This window comes from Marmota monax, unplaced genomic scaffold (genome assembly GCF_021218885.2).
Source record: "Marmota monax isolate L192 unplaced genomic scaffold, Marmota_monax_Labrador192_F-V1.1 WCK01_AAM20220418_F8-fsc00014, whole genome shotgun sequence".
In the NCBI taxonomy this organism is placed as follows: domain Eukaryota; kingdom Metazoa; phylum Chordata; class Mammalia; order Rodentia; family Sciuridae; genus Marmota; species Marmota monax.
In genome coordinates, this window is record NW_026695222.1 from 18,555,072 (window position 1) to 18,569,333 (window position 14,262).

The 14,262-nt window shown below is 49.0% G+C and overlaps 1 long non-coding RNA gene across 1 annotated transcript; it reads left to right on the plus strand.

Annotated features, from left to right (window-relative positions):
- The first annotated feature begins 312 nt into the window (after positions 1-312).
- Positions 313-11,153, plus strand: LOC131423783 (uncharacterized). Its single transcript, XR_009225835.1, has 3 exons — positions 313-509; positions 9,919-9,999; positions 10,203-11,153. It is a non-coding gene; the product is annotated as an uncharacterized LOC131423783 (long non-coding RNA).
- The last annotated feature ends 3,109 nt before the right edge of the window (positions 11,154-14,262 follow it).

The window sequence follows — 14,262 nt, forward strand, 5'->3', positions numbered from 1 at the left end:
GAACATTTAATAATACGGAAAAACATTCACAATATTGTCAAATGAATATCCATGTAGTATATCCATACAGCAGGCATACACACTCATGCGTGCACACGCTGGTAGAAAGGAGTCTTTCTGGGTGAAGGGATTACCACTGATCTTTGTTTTCTTTAGCTGCCTGTGTTTCCTAATTTTCCCATGATGACCACACTCCATCCTGGCTCTCTGGAGCTGTTGGAGTCCAGGGCTGGCTCAGGGAGGCTGGGAGGAGGTGGCCCCTCCACAGCTGGGAAAACATCAACCCCCAGATGAACCCTGGGCCCCATCCTGTCAACATTTTTTTCTCCCTGGGCAGATGAAGCGGAAGTCTGGAGGGATGGGCAGAAGATCAGGCTCAGAGTCCCTTTCAGATGCCTAGGCAGCCTGGCCAGCTCCAAACCTGCGGCTCCCCTTGCTCAGCCCTCCAATGCCCAGGCTCTTGTGAAGGAGTGTGAGGTCAAGAGGGCGCCCGCCAGATGGAATCCCAGGTAATCACATAACGGGGTGATCCTGGGCCAGTGGCCCAACCTCTCTGAGCCTCTGTAAGTTGAGGATAAAGATGGGGCTACCTGTTCCAGGTGCTGCATGTGCATGAGCACAGGAGCAAGGACCTGAGTGCAGTGCCTGTCCTTGTTTATCTGCTCAGCAATTGTTGGGGAGGACTGTAGTGAAGGCCAGCTGGTAGGTGAGGTCGTGGCTCAGTGGTAGAGCACTTGCCTAGCATGCATGAAGCCCTGGGTTTCATCCCCAGCATGAAATAAAAGAAAATCCAGCTGATAAATGTTTGGGGCTTCTGGTGCCATTTCAGTGCAGGTGGTGGTCGCAGGATCATGTTGGCAACAGGTCCACCTTGGCCCCTGGAGCCCTACCTCCACTAGTTTGTTCTGCATGCCAGTGTGGCCAGCTCACAAGGCCATGGCGAACTTGCGGTTTTTCTGTTCCTGCTTATCCGTCTGAGACATATGTATCCCACGGGAATGCCTTGACCTTTTCTGGTCTGATGGACTTATTGTTAAGGGAGGTTTCGGTACCTGACAATAATAGATGTTGAAACTAAATTTCTCCCCCCTCCCTCCTGCTTTTGGGTAGTTTTCCACTTCTGCTGCTTGGGGTATAAAAAAAGGTGTGTTAGCAATAAAGATTATTATTGACTCCTGGATGAAGAACCTTGGTGTCCTGTGTGTCTTTTAACCTCGCCGTCCCTCGCCGGACTCGGCTCCCTTGGCCGGACGCGGCAATTGGAGGCTCCCACCGAGATCCGGAAAGCAGGGGTAAGCGGACGGGGCTCACCTTCTAAGAAAGAAGGGGGAGGATTGGTTTAAAGATATTTTAAAGAGACAGGGTACGTACCATGGGTAACTCAACAGCGAAGGTTCGTCTGGCCAACGAACTGAAAGAGCTGTTGAATACACAAGGAACAGGAATAAAAACTAAGACTGCAACCGAATTCGTTGAAATTATTGCCCAGGCTTGTCCTTGGTTTCTGACAGGAGGATTTCTTAATAATAGTGACTGGGACCTGGTGAGGCATGACCTTCAGAAATTATTGAGGGACCGGGGCTCGGACAGTGTCCCAGTTGCCACCTTTTCCTTATGGAGGTTGGTAAAGGATGCTTTATTAACAGATAAAGTAAAGATCAAGGATCAGCTTGCTGAATGTGAACAGGCCCTTAATCAGGTGCAGGAAGAGCAAATGGCAGAATCCTTAAAGGATGAGGGTCCTCTTGAGGACTCGGGCTCAGGGGGTAGGAAACGCCTCCAGATTTCTAAGCCCAAAAAGGATCCTGAGGACCTCAGTTCTCTCTCTGAGGAAGAGGAGGGATTAGAAAGGGAGATAGAGGAACTAGAACATCGCCTTAAAAGGGCAAATGTGAGGGTGCCTGGGGCCCCCTCAATTGCCGCACCTCCTCCCTATAATCCTGATTGGAATGAGGACGCCCCTACTAGACGGGCGGGGGTCCACTGGGGTTCTAGAGCGGCTCAGGTTTTTCCAATGATTGAAAACGCCGATGCTGATGGACAGCCAGCCAGAGCCCATGTCCCCCTAGCCTTCAAGGACATAAAACAGCTTAAGGAGGCGGTCATTAATTATGGACCTCATGCCCCTTTCACATTGACCCTCTTCGAGTCTTTCTCAGCCAGTCAACTGATACCTAATGATTGGCAGCAACTTTGCAGGGCTGTGTTATCTGGAGGGGATTTCTTATTGTGGAAAAGTGAATATCATGAAAGGTGCCGCGAGCTGGCTCAGATTAACCTGAATGCGGGCCATCAACGGCGAAATGCTGAAATGTTGACAGGAACTGGGCAATATGCCACCATAGGCCAACAAATTAATTACGACCCAGGTGTTTATGCTCAAATAGCCTCAGCTGCAGTTCATGCCTGGAAAGCCCTGCCCATTTCTAAGACTGAAACAAAAATTTCCAAGATCTCTCAAGGGCCCTCTGAACCTTATTCGGACTTTATAGCCCACCTAATGCAGGCTGCTGGAAAAATATTCCCTAATCTAGAACAGGCTATGCCACTTATTAGACAACTGGCATATGAACACGCTAACACTTACTGCCAAAATGCTATTAAGTCCTCCCGGGCCAAAAGTATAGATGACATGATTCAAGCATGCAAAGATATAGATGGGCCTCATATTACTGGTCAGGTTTTGGCTGCTGCCCTTAAGACTGGAATGCAAAAAGCTGATAACAGGGGAACCCGCTCTAAGGGGTGTTTTAAGTGTGGGAAAGAGGGACATATAAAGAGAAACTGCCCGGAAAGGAGCGAGGGTGCTGGCAGAGGGATGCCTGGAATTTGTCCTAGATGTCATAAAGGAAATCATTGGAGCAGTGAGTGCAGGTCAAAATTTGACATCCAGGGTAACCCAATACCGTCGGGAAACGGGAGCAGAGGCCCGCCCCGGGCCCCGGAAGCCAAAGTGTACGGGGCAATACAGGGACAGAACAGTGCCCCAGGGAGTGGGCGTCTCCGCCGCCTCCCACTGACCAACCCCTTTCTATCTGGGAACTCCCCAGGGGAACACCAGGAAGCGCAGGACTGGACCTCAGTTCCACCTCCCGAGCGGTATTAACTCCCCAAATGGGACCTCAGACGCTGCCTACTGGGGTTTTTGGACCCCTGCCAGAGAGGACGGTAAGACTAGTGTTGGGACGAGGTAACGCAACTCAGTGGGGCTTGAAGAGTCTTACGGGGGTTGTTGATGCTAATTATCAGGGAGAGATAAAAATAATAGTAGAAGCTACCCAAGGAATTGTTATTCTTCCCCCCGGGAGCGTATAGCTCAATTGCTGCTGCTACCCTTAGCTTCCATTCCTGGGCACGCCCTCCGTGGGTCCCAGGGCGACAGCAGCTTTGGCTTCACTGGAACTCCCCAGGCCTTTTGGGTAGCTCATTTGGATTCGCGTCCCAACCTGACCATTGAGATACAGGACAAGGCTTTCAAGGGAATACTAGATACGGGGGCGGATGTCTCTGTCATTTCTGAAAAACAATGGCCACCTGCCTGGCCCCTCCAGAGTCCCTCGGCCATATTACAGGGGATAGGACAGACCCGACCAAAAAGAGAGATGGCGAAGGACATAGTGGCCATTTCCAGCCCTATGTGGTGACTGGACTCCCCACGAACCTTTGGGGGAGGGACTTACTTCATCAAATGGGGGCTATTCTCACTACCCAGACTTTGAAAGGAAATAATGACTTTGTTAATGATACAATGCTAGACATGGGATGGATCCCCAGAAGGGGACTAGGAAAGAGACATGAGGGCAGAATATCACCCGTGGATCGAGCGGAACAGGTTACCCAGCAGGGAAGAGACCGGAGAGGACTGGGAAATTTATCCTAGGGGCCACTGAAGTGCGGCCGCCTCCACTGTCCATTACTTGGTTATCAGATGACCCTGTGTGGGTAGAACAGTGGCCCTTATCAAGGACAAATTACAGGCCGCTTCCCTATTAGTTCAAGACCAGCTTAAGTTAGGACACGTGGTGCCCTCCACCTCCCCTTGGAATACCCCTATTTTTGTTATACAAAAGGGGTCTGGGAAGTGGAGGCTTCTTCAGGACCTACGGGCTATTAATAAAACTATGCAACCCATGGGACCCTTACAGCCAGGGCTACCCTTTCCTACTGCGATCCCAAAAGATTGGCACCTTATTGTCATAGATTTAAAAGATTGTTTCTTCTCTATCCCCTTAGACCCAAGAGACCAAAAGCGTTTCGCTTTTTCCTTGCCTTCAACAAACTTTAGGGAACCTTACCAATGGTATGAATGGACCGTCCTACCTCAAGGGATGACTAATAGTCCTACAATGTGCCAATATTTTATAGCTGAGGTTTTACGACCCTTTCGACAGCAGTTCCCACAGCTCTGCCTCATTCATTATATGGATGACATCTTACTGGCAGGGCCCAAGAAAGAAAGGCTTCTTCAATCTTATGAAGTCCTCCAATCCCTTCTAAAAGGGGCAGGGCTGGTCATAGTGCCCGAAAAGGTCCAGTTTCAACACCCTTACAATTATTTGGGATACATCATTAATAACAGGAATCTTTCCCCAGAGACCCCAGTTCCAGATAAATCAGCTCAAAACTTTACATCAGTGGCAGACATTCCTCGGAGAAATACAGTGGCTGCGCCTGTCCTTTCATATTCCAACTGGAGAGCTCAAACCCCTGTATGACCTCTTGCGAGGAGATCCTTCTCCTATGTCATGTAGAGTACCTACACCAGAAGCCTTACGAGCACTGAGGCTAATAGAAGAGGCTCTGCAGGACATGCAGATTACGCAGATAGATTATTCTCTGCCCTTGTCATTTATAGTTCTACCTTCTAAAATTACTCCCACTGGAGTGTTCTGGCAAACGGGTCCCATTTATTGGGTCCACTTGCCGGCTTCTAACCCCCGGGTACTGACTCCCTTTTATGAGCTAGTTATTAACTTAATTTGGAAGGCTAAATATTTGGGTGATGCATTGTTTGGAAAAACCTTTGACATACTTATTCAACCTTACACTCAAGATATGATACACAAGTTACAACAAGAACATGACCTTTGGTGTCTTTTCCTGTGCAGCTTCAAGGGTCAGATTGATAATCACTTCCCAACATAGACTTTTGGAGGGCTTTAAAAGGTGTCCCATTATCTTCCCAAAGATTATGAAAGGGGAACCTATTCCAAAGGCCCAAACTGTATATACAGATGGGGCCAAAAATGGATTTGCTGTCATTTTTGATGGATCTCAAATTCTCCGACAACCTGTGTCAGGTCAGTCGGCCCAAAAGGCGGAAGTTGAAGCTTTAATCATAGCTATCAAAGTCTATAGTTCTATTCCTCTTAATGTATATACTGACAGCTTGTATGTAGCCAATCTGGCTCTAGTCATAGAAACAGCATCATATATTGGAAAGCAATCAACCATCACAGAACAACTACAGGTAGTTCAGCTTCTCATTTGGGCTAGATGAGATCCTTTAAACATCGGCCACATCTGAAGCCATTCAGTGCTCCCTGGACCTTTGTCAGAGGGCAACGCAAAAGCAGACGCTGCTACTCATGCTGTCGGCCTTTCCTGTGTGACGACCGAATATGATAAGGCCTTACAATTCCATAACAAATTTCATTTAAATGCACAGTCTTTACGCTTCCACACAGGATGTTCATGAGACCAAGCTTTACAGATTGTCTCATTATGTCCATCCTGTGTACCATTTATTCATTCTCCTTCCCTTGGGGTTAATCCAAGAGGACTACAACCTAATGATGTCTGGCAAACTGATGTTACACACTTCCCTAGCTTTGGTAAGTTCTCCTTTATACATGTTTCCACTGACACGTATTCTGGCTTCATTTTTGCCACCTTACATACTGGAGAGAAGGCTAAGGACGTTATCAGTCATCTTCTAAAAGCCTTTTCCTCCATGGGCACCCCACGATGCCTCAAAACCGATAATGGTCCCGCATATGTAAGCCAGGCGGTTCAACGGTTTTGCACCCAATGGGAAATTAATCATAAGACTGGAATCCCTTATAATCCACAGGGACAAGCTATCGTGGAACGAGCCCATCAACATTTAAAAACTTATTTACAAAAAACAAAAGAGGGGGAGATATACCGGAATTGTCAGGGACCACAAGCACTTCTAAGCATAACCTTATTTACTTTAAATTTTTTACTCACTGACACTGGAGGGCGCAGGGCTGCACAACGCCACTTTTCCCCTCCCACTGTACAAGATGCTCAAATAAGGTGGAAAGATTTATCCACCGGAAAGTGGCAACCCCCGGCTCCACTCTTAGCTAGAGTGAGGGGAGCTGTATGTGTTTTTCCCCCAGGAACTGAGAAGCCCATTTGGATCCCGGAGCGCTGCACCAGACCGGTGAATGAAAATTCAAGACAAAATGAAGTTCCCAAGATGGCTGATCCTGCCGTTGTTGTTCTCACCCCTTCAAGTGAGTGCCGAGACACACCTCATGAGCTGGACCCCTCTTGTGGCATTCCTTCTGGACAGGTTTGCTGAAGGAGGGCTTGACCCCCCACCTGGGAATATTCATGAATATCTTTTTGGAGCCCCTTGTGAGTGTAAGGGAGGGCCCCGGCACTCGGCCCCCTCTGGTTATATCCAGAGCATTGATTGTGGGACTAAAGTAGCCTACATGGCGGCTGAACTCAATGAAAACATCGGAGGATTTAAACAACCAAAATGGGTATGTGTTAATAAGCCCGGACTTGTTGTCCCTAATCCGACCGAGACTCTTGGAAGCTGTTCCGCCACTTGTCATTACACCCCGGCAATGCACATCTCCTGTTATACATCGGCCTCAATTTGTGTTAATAATCAAGGAAAACAGTATTTTGAGGCCATCCTAACTAACACCCGTGGAGAATGGGGGACCACTTATAATTATATTCCTTTTCTTGGTGACCGGGGAGGGGAAGGCATCACGACTCGGTTAACGGAGGCGGGATGTGAGGGCGTCGTGGGTAAACCTTCCTGCTGGCCCATGCAGGCCCCTATCGGAATCTCTGACGGAGGGGGACCCACTGATGCTATTAAACACCTTCAGGTGATTAAGCTTTTAAAGCCGGAGATCCCTAAGCCTACATACCACCCCTTGATATTGCCCAAATCCCAGTTTCCTGATTTAGATGCCAATACATTAGATATCCTAGAAACCACCTTTTCTTTACTTAACAGTTCCAACCCTACCCTTGCTGGTGATTGCTGGCTCTGCATGACGGCAGGTGCAGTCATGCCATTGGCGGTTCCCATCAATTATACCATTGATGATGACAACACATGTCAATCTGGGCTGCCCTTTAAGGTGCAGCCTCTAGGTGGTTTTATGTCATGCCTTCTAGGCATGATGCAAAATAATACCTATGATGTTGATGTTGGAGTCTCTTCCTTTGGAAACTGCTCATTAGTAAAGAATTACTCCTCACCTACTCCGCCCATTTGTCCCCCTAATGGTACAGTTTTTATGTGTGGTGGAAATTTAGCTTTTCCCAGGCTCCCAGCAAATTGGACTGGTGGTTGCGTTCTGGCATTACTGCTTCCTGATATCACGATTATCTCAGGAGATGAACCCCTACCCATTCCTAGCCTAGACATCTTAGTTAGAAGACACAAGAGAGCTGTGCAGGCCTTACCACTCCTTGTTGGCCTTGGAATAACAGCTGCTGTGGGTACAGGCACGGCAGGATTGGGTACGGCTATACATTCTTACCGCCGCCTATCTCAACAGCTTATAGATGATGTGCAAACCCTGTCGGGAACCATTAAAGACTTACAAGACCAGATAGACTCCCTAGCAGAAGTAGTTCTTCAGAACAGGCGGGGTTTAGACTTGCTTACTGCCAATCAAGGGGGAATTTGTTTAGCCCTTGGGGAGAGGTGCTGTTTTTATGCTAACAAATCTGGCATAGTTCGCACAAAAATTAAACAACTCCAAGAAGACCTAGAAAAAAGGAGGAGGGAATTATTTGAGAACCCTCTCTGGACTGGACTTAATGGATTTTTGCCTTATCTTCTTCCCTTATTGGGACCATTGTTAGGCCTCCTTCTAGTAGTGGCAATAGGACCCTGCATTGTAAATAAGATAGTACAATTCATTAAGGATCAAATTAATATCTTAGCCTCTAAGCCGATACAGGTTCACTATCAACGCTTGAAGATGGATGATCGCCTCTCTGAGATATACTTCAGACCTATCCGAAGATGAGTGTCCTCCTTAAAAGAAGAACTCCTGCCATATCTTTTCTCTATGCATACCTCTCCCTCTTGCCTTCCTGTATTAGGATCTTTGCTGTCTAATCTCTCGGTCCAATCACATCTGCCATTCGGCGGTGACGGTCATGGGTCCCGTGGGTGGAGACGGTTAAGCGTTTACCGCAATAATGTCTTGATAGGTCATAACACCTTGAGCTGATCTTGTAGTACCCAGTGACGGGCAACTTTCACGCTTGCTGTGCGACCTAAGCCAGGGAATCGGGGCCTTCCCAGAGACGGGTAAGCATCGCAAGGGCTGTGAACGACCTAAGACAGGGGCTACTTGATTCCCACTGGCATGCAAAAAACAAAAGAGGGGGACTTGTTGGCAACAGGTCCACCTTGGCCCCTGGAGCCCTACCTCCACTAGTTTGTTCTGCATGCCAGTGTGGCCAGCTCACAAGGCCATGGCGAACTTGCGGTTTTTCTGTTCCTGCTTATCCGTCTGAGACATATGTATCCCACGGGAATGCCTTGACCTTTTCTGGTCTGATGGACTTATTGTTAAGGGAGGTTTCGGTACCTGACAATAATAGATGTTGAAACTAAATTTCTCCCCCCTCCCTCCTGCTTTTGGGTAGTTTTCCACTTCTGCTGCTTGGGGTATAAAAAAAGGTGTGTTAGCAATAAAGATTATTATTGACTCCTGGATGAAGAACCTTGGTGTCCTGTGTGTCTTTTAACCTCGCCGTCCCTCGCCGGACTCGGCTCCCTTGGCCGGACGCGGCAGGATCACAGTTCTGACACCCCCAAAATAATTTTTAAACGACTTAAGTGCTTTACAATTGTTTGCTTGTTTTCTGGCACTGAGAATTGAACCCAGGGGTGCTTCACCGCTGAGCCACATCCTCAGTCCTTTTTATTTTGACACAGAGCTTCACTAAGTTACTGAGGCTGGCTTTGAACTTGTGACCCTCCTGCCTCAGCCTTCCAAGTTGCTGGGATTGCAGGCCACGCCACCGAGGCTGGCTTTACTTGTGCTTTTGCGCTTTCTGAAGGGAACAGGCACAGTCTCTGGAAATGCTTCCTAATGCTTCCTTCTCATTGGCCACTTCTCTCAACTACTGCCACTCTGAGGGACTCCCTTCTCCACACTCCTTTCAGTCACTCAAGTGGTGCTTTGCTGTTGTCATTGCTGCTGTGTGGTTTTTTAAAAAGACGGTTGCTATGTTATCCAGGCTGGCCTCAAACTTGCAATCTTCCTACCTCAGTGGTGGAGAAAACTATAGGTTTGTGGCACCGTGCCCAGCAAGTAGTGTTTATTGAGCATCTACTATGAGCCAGCATCTGGTTTAGGGTCCTAGAATAGATCGGGGGGAAAAACAAGTTGAGAACTTGACTCCATGGAAATTACAGAGCAACCCCCCTCAGAGCTGGCCCCAGGTCCTTGGCCTTTCTCTTCTCTCCCCTACTCTGCCTCCTTCTGTTTTCTTAGAACCCAAGGAAACTCTGCAGCTCCCTCCTCAGGGCGGCAGGGAGGAAGGAGCTGAGTGGCAAAGCCAGGCCCTCTCCATCGGGCAGGCTCAAGAGAGGCTGGGCTCAAGAGAAGGGTCCCACTCCCAGTGGAGGGCACCAGCCCAGCGGGAGCTCAGAGATCTGGTCTCACTTTGCAGGTCATGTTAGATTGACAGCATCTTCTGGACACAGAGCCCCACAGCAGTTCACAACTGGGGATGTGCGCAGCACAGGACAAGGTACACAACAGGCTCTTGGTGGACCACAAGAGCCTGTTGTGGGCTGATCCCTGATGAGGCCTGGATGATGTGGACACAGGGTGGGGGCTAGGGTGGCATTCACCAGCCCAACTAGGGTCTCCTCTTGAAAGTCACAGGGACCTCATGGGCACAGTGCTCTATCCCTTCTGATGTCCTCTCCTGCCTCTCTCCCACCCCATCAGGTACCTCTGAGTCCCATGAGATGGGCAGTGGGTGCAGCAGGAGAAGACCAGGGTTTTGGCTTGTCCTCAGCTCCACCCCTGAGTACCTACCAGGCCTCCATGACCACCCTGACCCTCAGTGTCTTCATCTGAAACATGCAAGTGTTGGCCTCTTCCTTGGTGGGGATATTCTGCTTGGAATCCTACTGTAAATACTCATACGCTCTTTTCCTTCAGGAAGGACACTTCCACCTTCAGACTATTAATTAGGCACCTGGAAACAGACCCTGGGACGCTGTTATTTGTGGTTCTCATTACTGTGGTCGCCTCAATTAATCAAGCCACATATGCCTGCTCTTGTACACCACACAAAAATGTACCGACATTGTAGCAACCAGGCTTCCTAACTGCAAGCAACCGAAAGCCACTGTGGCGGTTTTGAGCAGAAAGGAAATTTATCAAAAAGCTCTCATTTAATTTATGGAATCACAGGAAATTCTCCTCTCCCTAAAAGGCAGGGTGAACCTTATTAAAATTAGTTGAGAAGCACACTTAGCACGGTGCTTTGCAGTAAGTGCTCAATAAATGTTCTAATAATCATACAAGCACATCTTACCATGTGACACCTTTACCCGAAACCCTTTTATAGCTCCAGGTGTCCACCAGAGCAATCGTGGCCTCTGGGCTCTAACCTCCGTGGGTGGGGTGGGTAGAGGCTCTGAATCTGAACAGCATCCACGGGCCCACAGGGTTGGCTGCAGCCCAGCGCACTCCGCCCCTTTGGGCCCTAGGAACTTGAAACCGCTGCTCTGATTGGCTGGCTCCCAGGACCTTGGTTGGGTCCTGTTCTCTGGTAGGCAGGAGGTGAAAGGTGCCCTTCCTCCCTGTTCTTCTCTGTGTACCACCTGCCCAGTCACCTGAGCCCAGCTTGCTCTCTCTTTCCCTCTCTCCCTCCACCCAGGTCCGCCCTTGCTGGGGTTTCTTGGGGTGAGGGGGTGGGGGGGCAAGCAGAGGTGAAATGTTTGCTTTAAAATTAAAATCAACTTCCAGATAACTGCTTTTCTGTATCCTGCACTTCCTCAGGCTGAGAAGGGAAACTGCCCCGGGGCCAGGCCAAGGGAGCTGCAGCATCCACACAGGTGCAGCTTCTTCTGTAGGAGCCACCAGTGGGGAGCCAGCCAGCTGCTGCTCCCCCAAACCGCAGAAAACTCATTTCTCATTTTGGTATCATCTTAGGCGGGCTGGCCCCCAGATCCGTCCAGGCAGGTTCCCTGGCCCCGGCACAGCTGCCAGCCACATCAGCCCTTGGTTTTCTGTGGGTTCAGTCCCCCAGGTAGAGTGGGGAGCAGCAGTAGGGAACTGGCGGGGCAGGTTTTGGACATTCTCCTCCTGGGTCCCTCTAGCCAAACTCTGTCAAATGCCATGAGACATGTTCCTGGGCTCCTCGTTTCAAAAATCTAGAAGCTGGGTACTTAAAAAAAAAAAAAAAAGAAAATCATAAAATTTACTGCGACTATTTTTCAATCAGTGCTTTGAAAATCTAAGTCTTCTCTGGGAAGAACTTCACACTTAAAAAACTCTGGGGCATTACTGACCTCCAGGACCAAGGCCAAAGCATGGCCCTGTGAACCAGTCCCCGCCTCCTCCTGGCTGGCAATCTCACTGCAGCCACCTGGGATGTCCAGCTGCGGTGTCTTTGCTTGAGAGTTCCCTCCACTGACCCTGCCCTTCTCCCGTGCATGTCCTAGGCCACCCTGGGGAGGCCCTAGCTCAGAGGCAGCTCCTGCTGGCCGCAGAGGTCCATGGCCTCTGGAAGTCTCCAGATCCTCAACCATCCATCTTGCACACAGCAGTCAAACAGAATTTTCCAGAACTTCACATCTGCTTACACTCTTCCTCCAGGCCCTGCCCAGCAGCCAGCTCAATGGGATTTTCCATCAAGCATCTGTTTGGCTTAGTCAGACCCTCCCCCAGGACTCTGGCCATTGGATGGTGACAGACCTTTGAGCCACAAGTTTCTGGGAATGAGGACCGGCAGTGTAGACAGGGGGAGCATTGCTGGGCCCCCCTTCCTTTCTCCTGGGTAGGAGGATCTTTCTGGGTGGTGGAGGGGTAGAGTTTGCCAACTTCCTGACCTGGAAGCTTCCCAACATGAACATAGCATTGTTCCTCAGGATCCTCCAGGGGGGATTGATTCCAGGACCCCCCACAGATGCCAAAATCTTCAGGTGCTCATTTCCCTCATATAAAATGTAACAGTGTTTGCTTATAATCTATGTGCATCCTCCTGCATACTTTAATCTCTTGATTACTTATAATACCAAATACAATGTAACTCTATGTAAATAGTTGTAAACAGTACTGTTTAGGAAACTGTGAAGAGAAAAAAATACTATGTTCAGTAGATAGGAAGCCATCGTTGCCTGCCTACCTAGACATGGGGGTGACAATATTTGGACAGTGAGGGTTGAAAGAGGCTGTGGGTGTGGGGGATATGCAAAATGGGAGAGGCTGCAGCAGGGCACCCCGATCCATCTTTGGGTGGGTTCAGCATGGTGCTCAATGTGGGGCAAATTCAAATTCTGGTTTTGGGAACTTTCTGAAATTTTGTTTCCAAATATTTTTGACCTGAAGTTGGTTGAATTCACAAATACAGAAGCTGAGACTGCGGAGCCCTGACCAAGGTCAGTCACCTGAGCCACCGAGGCAGGTTCCCACCCATCCCCATCCCCTGTATACACTGTGTGGGAAGAGCCGGAGTTCCTGGGCAGGAAGGGAGAAGAGAGCTGGGTCTCATCAGCATGTGTTCAGTGCCAGCCTGGTCACACTGACCCCTCAGTGGACCCACTGAAGCTGGCACAATCATCCCAACCTCACAGATGGGGACACCAAGGGAGTGGCTCTTCCTAGTGACTTCACATTCAGAGGGACGGTGACAAGGCTCCTGAGCTCAAGGTTATTCCTCTAAATTGGTGCTTCTTGAGAGATGGCACCAACTGGGAGAACCCCAAGCCCTCTTCTCCACCTTCTCATCGGAAAACTGGGGTGTGGGGCTTAGATCTGAAAATGTGCATGGTGAGGGGGGACTGGTAATTGAACTCAGGGGCACTTGGCCACTGAGCCACATCCAAGCCCTATTTTGTATTTTATTTAGAGACAGGGTCTCTCTGAGTTGCTTAGTGCCTTGCTTTTGCTGAGGCTGGTTTTGAACTCCCGATTCTCCTGCCTCAGCCTCCCAAGTATCTGGGATGACAAGCTTGCGCCACTACACCTGGCTGAAAATGTGCATTTTGGTACACTCCTGTGTGACTCTACTTTGGTTGCAATAGGAGAGCAGATGGGTGGCCTATTCAGGAAGCACTTGTCCCTTGCCACAGTAAGGGGTGCTCATGTGGGGCTGCAGAGAGAAGTCCGAGGCAGATATCTGTGGCTAGACCATGCCAGCACTGGAGCAGCAGAGAGGCCAGGCTGGCTGATCCTCAAGTAATCCTGAAAAAAATGCTTGAATACCTACATCTATATACATATGGGTTCATACGCATGTATGTGTGACGATGAGACAGTGTAATAAAATATCAGTAACTGAACCATCTGAGTGAAGTCTATGTAGACATTTTTTTGTACTATTTTTGGACCCAGGATATCTACTTTCAGGGTGAGGATTTAAAGAGAATGTCAGGGCTGGGGCTGGGGCTCAGTGTGAGTACACTTGCCTGGCATGTGTGAGGCACTGGGTTCGATTCTCAGCACCGCATATTAATAAATAAAATAAAGGTCTACCGACAACTAAAAAAAATAATAAAATAAACAAAATAAAAGTATTAAAAAAGTAAATAAATAAAATAAAAAGAATGTCAGCCGAGGGCTGGGCTTGGTTCCTGGTATGGATTAAACCCTTCCAAGATGGTGGCTGCTTCTCATTTATGGATGAGGACCTGGAGCCCCCAGAGAGGAGCCAAGAACGGGCCAAGTACAAACAGCCTCATGGAGGTGAGACCAGGGCTCAGCCCCAGGCTCTTCCCTGCCTGGGTCCCCAGCCTGGGCTCATACTGCACAGGGCAGAACCAGCAGGAGCTCACGG